Genomic DNA, 7,500 nt, shown 5'->3' with positions numbered 1-7,500 from the left:
CACCCCCTCTTCACCGCAGGTGACGCAAATCGAGTCAAAAGTGGTGGACCGACGGTCACTCCAGCCGCACCTGTGAATGCGCCACCCCCACCGCCCGACTCGCAACTCGAGCGGATGTACGGCGGACTTTTCCCGCAATCGTACATTGCAGTCCACCCCTATATCTTCCACTTCATGAAGAGTTATCTCCCAAAAGCCAAAGTCCCGCTGTCCCAATACATGCTCTGGACGGCGGGCCGCGAGACGTGACGCTCGGTGGCAAAGAGTGCGCCGCTGAGGATATAGAGGGTCCGTCCCCCCGCACAGTGGTGACGGTGTGCGGGTAGTGTTTCCGACACCTCTTCCTGCGGTGGCAACTCTGGGGCAGAGTCGATACTCGCCCACTGGTGGAAGGTAAGCATTCTGCTTTACATCAGTACATAACTAATATTTCAGTCGTCTGACGTCCCTCCTTAGTAAATGATGCAGGACCACATACATAGATGATACATACTGTAAACTGGGGAGGACAGTGTGAACCGCACTCGACCCAGTCACCCTATCTCACAGTCCACTCTGTGTGTAACAAAGCGAAAGCACCAAAGCACTATCGTTCAACAACATCCATTTTATCCTCGCTGCCACAGGACACTATCCAAACAACGACAAGAGGAACGTCACGTCCACTAATAAGACAGAATGTCTCACATCACCCGCAAACAACGCAGCTCAAATCAGCCAGCAACACCCACAGTGGTCCACCCAGTATCAACACAGGACGCAACGCCACGCCACAACACAAAAGGTACAAGTAATAAAATACCCTTTGGCCACACCCCTTATAAAGGCATCGAACCAACCCACCACCTGACACCAGCCAAACGTACATCCTGATTTGACACATCTCTGGCAACCTAACCCACGTTGGCCCTTAACCTAACCCACGTTGGCCCTTAACCTAACCCACGTTGGCCCTTAACCTAACCCACGTTGGCCCTTAACCTAACCCACGTTGGCCCTTAACCTAACCCACGTTGGCCCTTAACCTAACCCACGTTGGCCCTTAACCTAACCCACGTTGGCCCTTAACCTAACCCACGTTGGCCCTTAACCTAACCCACGTTGGCCCTTAACCTAACCCACGTTGGCCCGTAACCTAACCCACGTTGGCCCCTAACCTAACCCACGTTGGCCCCTAACCTAACCCACGTTGGCCCCTAACCTAACCCACGTTGGCCCCTAACCTAACCCACGTTGGCCCCTAACCTAACCCACGTTGGCCCCTAACCTAACCCACGTTGGCCCCTAACCTAACCCACGTTGGCCCCTAACCTAACCCACGTTGGCCCCTAACCTAACCCACGTTGGCCCCTAACCTAACCCACGTTGGCCCCTAACCTAACCCACGTTGGCCCCTAACCTAACCCACGTTGGCCCCTAACCTAACCCACGTTGGCCCCTAACCTAACCCACGTTGGCCCCTAACCTAACCCACGTTGGCCCCTAACCTAACCCACGTTGGCCCCTAACCTAACCCACGTTGGCCCCTAACCTAACCCACGTTGGCCCCTAACCTAACCCACGTTGGCCCCTAACCTAGGTTACGCTGCACCTTAACCTAAGTTACGCTGCACCTTAACCTAAGTTACGCTGCACCTTAACCTAAGTTACGCTGCACCTTAACCTAAGTTACGCTGCACCTTAACCTAAGTTACGCTGCACCTTAACCTAAGTTACGCTGCACCTTAACCTAAGTTACGCTGCACCTTAACCTAAGTTACGCTGCACCTTAACCTAACTTACGCTGCACCTTAACCTAACTTACACTGCACCTTAACCTAACTTACACTGCACCTTAACCTAACTTACACTGCACCTTAACCTAACTTACACTGCACCTTAACCTAACTTACACTGCACCTTAACCTAACTTACACTGCACCTTAACCTAACTTACACTGCACCTTAACCTAAGTTACACTGCACCTTAACCTAAGTTACACTGCACCTTAACCTAAGTTACACTGCACCTTAACCTAAGTTACACTGCACCTTAACCTAAGTTACACTGCACCTTAACCTAAGTTACACTGCACCTTAACCTAAGTTACACTGCACCTTAACCTAAGTTACACTGCACCTTAACCTAAGTTACACTGCACCTTAACCTAAGTTACACTGCACCTTAACCTAAGTTACACTGCACCTTAACCTAAGTTACACTGCACCTTAACCTAAGTTACACTGCACCTTAACCTAAGTTACACTGCACCTTAACCTAAGTTACACTGCACCTTAACCTAAGTTACACTGCACCTTAACCTAAGTTACACTGCACCTTAACCTAAGTTACACTGCACCTTAACCTAAGTTACACTGCACCTTAACCTAAGTTACACTGCACCTTAACCTAAGTTACACTGCACCTTAACCTAAGTTACACTGCACCTTAACCTAACTTACACTGCACCTTAACCTAACTTACACTGCACCTTAACCTAACTTACACTGCACCTTAACCTAACTTACACTGCACCTTAACCTAACTTACACTGCACCTTAACCTAACTTACACTGCACCTTAACCTAACTTACACTGCACCTTAACCTAACTTACACTGCACCTTAACCTAACTTACACTGCACCTTAACCTAACTTACACTGCACCTTAACCTAACTTACACTGCACCTTAACTGTCACATGTAACGTCACAGGAATGTAGCTTTGCCTAACAGCAACCCTCTGAACATAGTTCACTGCTTGGATCCTCTGGTGTCATGTGTATTTCTTGATGCCATGGTGCGTACCCTCACATAAAGGTCTTTCGAGTGTTGCGTACTTTCTACACAGTCCCGCTAACCACTGGAAGGGTGTACCGCTACAGAACGAATATCGCCCTCCCCTCCTGCCCTTCCAAGCTGGTCGGTCAGGCGTTTGTTTGTGAAATGAGCCTTGCAGCTGTTCAGTTGCATTCGGTTGTCGATGCAGTCAGTGTACGTTGTGGTACGGCCTGTGTGGACTGTCCGCTGATGTACGCGTAACCCACACTGATCATCCGTCGTTACGTACTGAGTGACATAATGTGGCACATGCTTGACCGTACACCGGCTGCGCCCTACAATGGCGAATCATAAGGGCCATATGTTGTGCACGATGCTACTTGTCTCGTCTCCCCATTACAGCGAGATTGCACTGTTGTACGCCGTACAGACATGTGGTAAGTAGGTACGGACGAAAGTATTGCATGTTGGCCCCCCCCCCCCCCCCCCTCCTCCCTCTGCCGGGAATCAGCGTGAGCCGTCTGTTGATGTAGCGACGAGGGTTTTCCTATTTAATCGTATTGCCCCACACAACATGATAGCACGGTGGACCGCGTTCCACATCTGCGACATGCTACAGAGGCCGGTTGACAGTCGACCGCGCAAGGGACATTGCACACGTGCGCGGACCATCTTCCACGTGTTCTCTCGTGTACATGCCGCAGTGTGTATGTGGGCTGATGTAGCGTGTCGTGACACATAACATGCAGGCATGCCAGAATCGTAGATTTCGCAAATGTAGATTGACGTATACGTTTGCTGCCAAAGATCCGCAAATGAACTGGAAATCAGTTGTTGAGCGGTTGTTCGCGCTGCAGGTGCATCGGTGATAGCGACGATCGGTACATCTGTGAACCGGTTGTTTCGGCGGTACCCGCCATGCCCCCGAACCTGAGTTGGCCATGTGGGTATGAAGCGATACGAGGCTGTGGCTTGGCGGGACAGTCCCCGGCCGGTGAGGGGGGGCCGCCCGGCGTGCTGGCCGCGCGCTGCGTGAGCGCACGCACTACAGCCGGCTGGTGGGGGGCGCCCAGTGGCAGGAGCGCCGGCCGACGGGCCCGGCTGGCGTCCCAGCTATGCGCCGGCGCACCCTGCGCGCGGCGCCAGGCGGCCAAAGTGGGTTCTGTCGAGCCCGGTGCGAAGCGCGGTGGACATCTGCAGTGTGCTGGTCCGATTGCGGACTGTGTGCGTTGAGGATGCGCCGCCGCCCGGCACTCGGCGTCGCGACGCCGTCTGCTGCTCGGTCGCCCCCAGCGGTTCTCGCAGGTGGTTTGTATCGCAGCTCTGCGGACGTGTTGGCGCGTGCGCTGTGCTGGGAGAGTTCGCTTCTGCACCCAAGTGGGGCTTTGCCCTTCTGTGGCGCTGGCGTTGGAGCTGCCGGTCACCGTAGGTGGCGCGTGTTGTTTCCCGCCGGCAATGCCACGACAGCACGCTCCCGGGCCTCTGTCGGCAGCGGCAAGCTCAGTTGGGAGCACGGGTGTTCGCACTGAAAGCGTCTACTCGCCTATCTCCGGGCGATTGCGCCTCTCTCGAACCCGACCAAGTACTTAGGACGGCGCTGCGCGCCGCCGGGACCTGAGAGGGTTTCGAGGTGTATCGTGCAGGGGAGCTCAGCCTCCTCCTGTTTGCAGAATAATTGAGCGGACGCTTGCGTGTTCGCGCGGGCCCTCGGGACACACTCCCGGGCGGCCGGCTGCTCAGCTCTCGTTGACGCAGCTCCCTGGTTGATCCTGCCAGTAGTCATATGCTTGTCTCAAAGATTAAGCCATGCATGTCTCAGTACAAGCCGCATTAAGGTGAAACCGCGAATGGCTCATTAAATCAGTTATGGTTCCTTAGATCGTACCCACGTTACTTGGATAACTGTGGTAATTCTAGAGCTAATACATGCAAACAGAGTCCCGACCAGAGATGGAAGGGACGCTTTTATTAGATCAAAACCAATCGGATTGGCTCGTCTGGTCCGTTTGCCTTGGTGACTCTGAATAACTTTGGGCTGATCGCACGGTCCTCGTACCGGCGACGCATCTTTCAAATGTCTGCCTTATCAACTGTCGATGGTAGGTTCTGCGCCTACCATGGTTGTAACGGGTAACGGGGAATCAGGGTTCGATTCCGGAGAGGGAGCCTGAGAAACGGCTACCACATCCAAGGAAGGCAGCAGGCGCGCAAATTACCCACTCCCGGCACGGGGAGGTAGTGACGAAAAATAACGATACGGGACTCATCCGAGGCCCCGTAATCGGAATGAGTACACTTTAAATCCTTTAACGAGTATCTATTGGAGGGCAAGTCTGGTGCCAGCAGCCGCGGTAATTCCAGCTCCAATAGCGTATATTAAAGTTGTTGCGGTTAAAAAGCTCGTAGTTGGATTTGTGTCCCACGCTGTTGGTTCACCGCCCGTCGGTGTTTAACTGGCATGTATCGTGGGACGTCCTGCCGGTGGGGCGAGCCGAAGGCGTGCTTGCGCGTCCCGAGGCGGACCCCGTTGAAATCCTACCAGGGTGCTCTTAGTTGAGTGTCTCGGTGGGCCGGCACGTTTACTTTGAACAAATTAGAGTGCTTAAAGCAGGCAAGCCCGCCTGAATACTGTGTGCATGGAATAATGGAATAGGACCTCGGTTCTATTTTGTTGGTTTTCGGAACCCGAGGTAATGATTAATAGGGACAGGCGGGGGCATTCGTATTGCGACGTTAGAGGTGAAATTCTTGGATCGTCGCAAGACGAACAGAAGCGAAAGCATTTGCCAAGTATGTTTTCATTAATCAAGAACGAAAGTTAGAGGTTCGAAGGCGATCAGATACCGCCCTAGTTCTAACCATAAACGATGCCAGCCAGCGATCCGCCGCAGTTCCTCCGATGACTCGGCGGGCAGCCTCCGGGAAACCAAAGCTTTTGGGTTCCGGGGGAAGTATGGTTGCAAAGCTGAAACTTAAAGGAATTGACGGAAGGGCACCACCAGGAGTGGAGCCTGCGGCTTAATTTGACTCAACACGGGAAACCTCACCAGGCCCGGACACCGGAAGGATTGACAGATTGATAGCTCTTTCTTGATTCGGTGGGTGGTGGTGCATGGCCGTTCTTAGTTGGTGGAGCGATTTGTCTGGTTAATTCCGATAACGAACGAGACTCTAGCCTGCTAACTAGTCGCGTGACATCCTTCGTGCTGTCAGCGATTACTTTTCTTCTTAGAGGGACAGGCGGCTTCTAGCCGCACGAGATTGAGCAATAACAGGTCTGTGATGCCCTTAGATGTTCTGGGCCGCACGCGCGCTACACTGAAGGAATCAGCGTGTCTTCCTAGGCCGAAAGGTCGGGGTAACCCGCTGAACCTCCTTCGTGCTAGGGATTGGGGCTTGCAATTGTTCCCCATGAACGAGGAATTCCCAGTAAGCGCGAGTCATAAGCTCGCGTTGATTACGTCCCTGCCCTTTGTACACACCGCCCGTCGCTACTACCGATTGAATGATTTAGTGAGGTCTTCGGACTGGTACGCGGCATCGACTCTGTCGTTGCCGATGCTACCGGAAAGATGACCAAACTTGATCATTTAGAGGAAGTAAAAGTCGTAACAAGGTTTCCGTAGGTGAACCTGCGGAAGGATCATTACCGACTAGACTGCATGTCTTTCGATGTGCGTGTCGTGTCGCGCAACACGCTACCTGTACGGCAGTAGCCGTGCGCCGCGTGCGGAACCACGCGTGCCTCTCAAAACTAGCGCAAGTGTTGTTGTGTGGTACGAGCGCTGAAGCTCTGGAGCGGCTGGCCTGCGGCACCTGGCGCCTGGCGCCGGTTTTGAATGACTTTCGCCCGAGTGCCTGTCCGCTCCGGTGTGGAGCCGTACGACGCCCATCGGCCGTCAGGCCGTTGGACACAAAGTAATGGAACAGGGGCCGTCAAACGCCTCAGTCCCGCCTCTGCAACTGTCTTGAAAGAGACGGTGGAGAACTGAAAAGATAAAGATCACCCAGGACGGTGGATCACTCGGCTCGTGGGTCGATGAAGAACGCAGCAAATTGCGCGTCGACATGTGAACTGCAGGACACATGAACATCGACGTTTCGAACGCACATTGCGGTCCATGGATTCCGTTCCCGGGCCACGTCTGGCTGAGGGTCGGCTACGTATACTGAAGCGCGCGGCGTTTGTCCCGCTTCGGGCGCCTGGGAGTGTCGTGGTCGCCTGTGTGGCCGGCCGCGTCTCCTTAAACGTGCGATGCGCGCCCGTCGCCTGGCGGTTCGCATACCGGTGCTTTCTCGGTAGCGTGCACAGCCGGCTGGCGGTGTGGCGTGCGACACCTCGTACAACGACCTCAGAGCAGGCGAGACTACCCGCTGAATTTAAGCATATTACTAAGCGGAGGAAAAGAAACTAACAAGGATTCCCCCAGTAGCGGCGAGCGAACAGGGAAGAGTCCAGCACCGAACCCCGCAGGCTGCCGCCTGTCGTGGCATGTGGTGTTCGGGAGGGTCCACTACCCCGACGCCTCGCGCCGAGCCCAAGTCCAACTTGAATGAGGCCACGGCCCGTAGAGGGTGCCAGGCCCGTAGCGGCCGGTGCGAGCGTCGGCGGGACCTCTCCTTCGAGTCGGGTTGCTTGAGAGTGCAGCTCCAAGTGGGTGGTAAACTCCATCTGAGACTAAATATGACCACGAGACCGATAGCGAACAAGTACCGTGAGGGAAAGTTGAAAAGAACTT

The 7,500-nt window shown here is 54.1% G+C and overlaps 3 non-coding genes across 3 annotated transcripts in view; all 3 read left to right on the top strand.

Annotated features, from left to right (window-relative positions):
- Nucleotides 1-4,517: 4,517 nt before the first annotated feature.
- On the top strand, nucleotides 4,518-6,410 carry LOC126322820 (small subunit ribosomal RNA). Its single transcript, XR_007559231.1, has one exon. It is a non-coding gene; the product is annotated as a small subunit ribosomal RNA (ribosomal RNA).
- A 355-nt stretch (nucleotides 6,411-6,765) lies between these two features.
- Nucleotides 6,766-6,920, top strand: LOC126322806 (5.8S ribosomal RNA). Its single transcript, XR_007559218.1, has one exon. It is a non-coding gene; the product is annotated as a 5.8S ribosomal RNA (ribosomal RNA).
- A 188-nt stretch (nucleotides 6,921-7,108) lies between these two features.
- LOC126322832 (large subunit ribosomal RNA) overlaps nucleotides 7,109-7,500 on the top strand; it is a 4,222-nt gene continuing 3,830 nt past the window's right edge. The window contains exon 1 of the ribosomal RNA XR_007559242.1: nucleotides 7,109-7,500. This exon is cut by the window's right edge and continues 3,830 nt beyond it. This is a non-coding gene — a ribosomal RNA (large subunit ribosomal RNA).

This window comes from Schistocerca gregaria, unplaced genomic scaffold, assembly GCF_023897955.1.
Source record: "Schistocerca gregaria isolate iqSchGreg1 unplaced genomic scaffold, iqSchGreg1.2 ptg000841l, whole genome shotgun sequence".
NCBI lineage: Eukaryota > Metazoa > Arthropoda > Insecta > Orthoptera > Acrididae > Schistocerca > Schistocerca gregaria.
The sequence above is the reverse complement of the archived record's forward strand: the minus strand, read 5'-3'. Positions and strand labels throughout refer to the sequence as shown.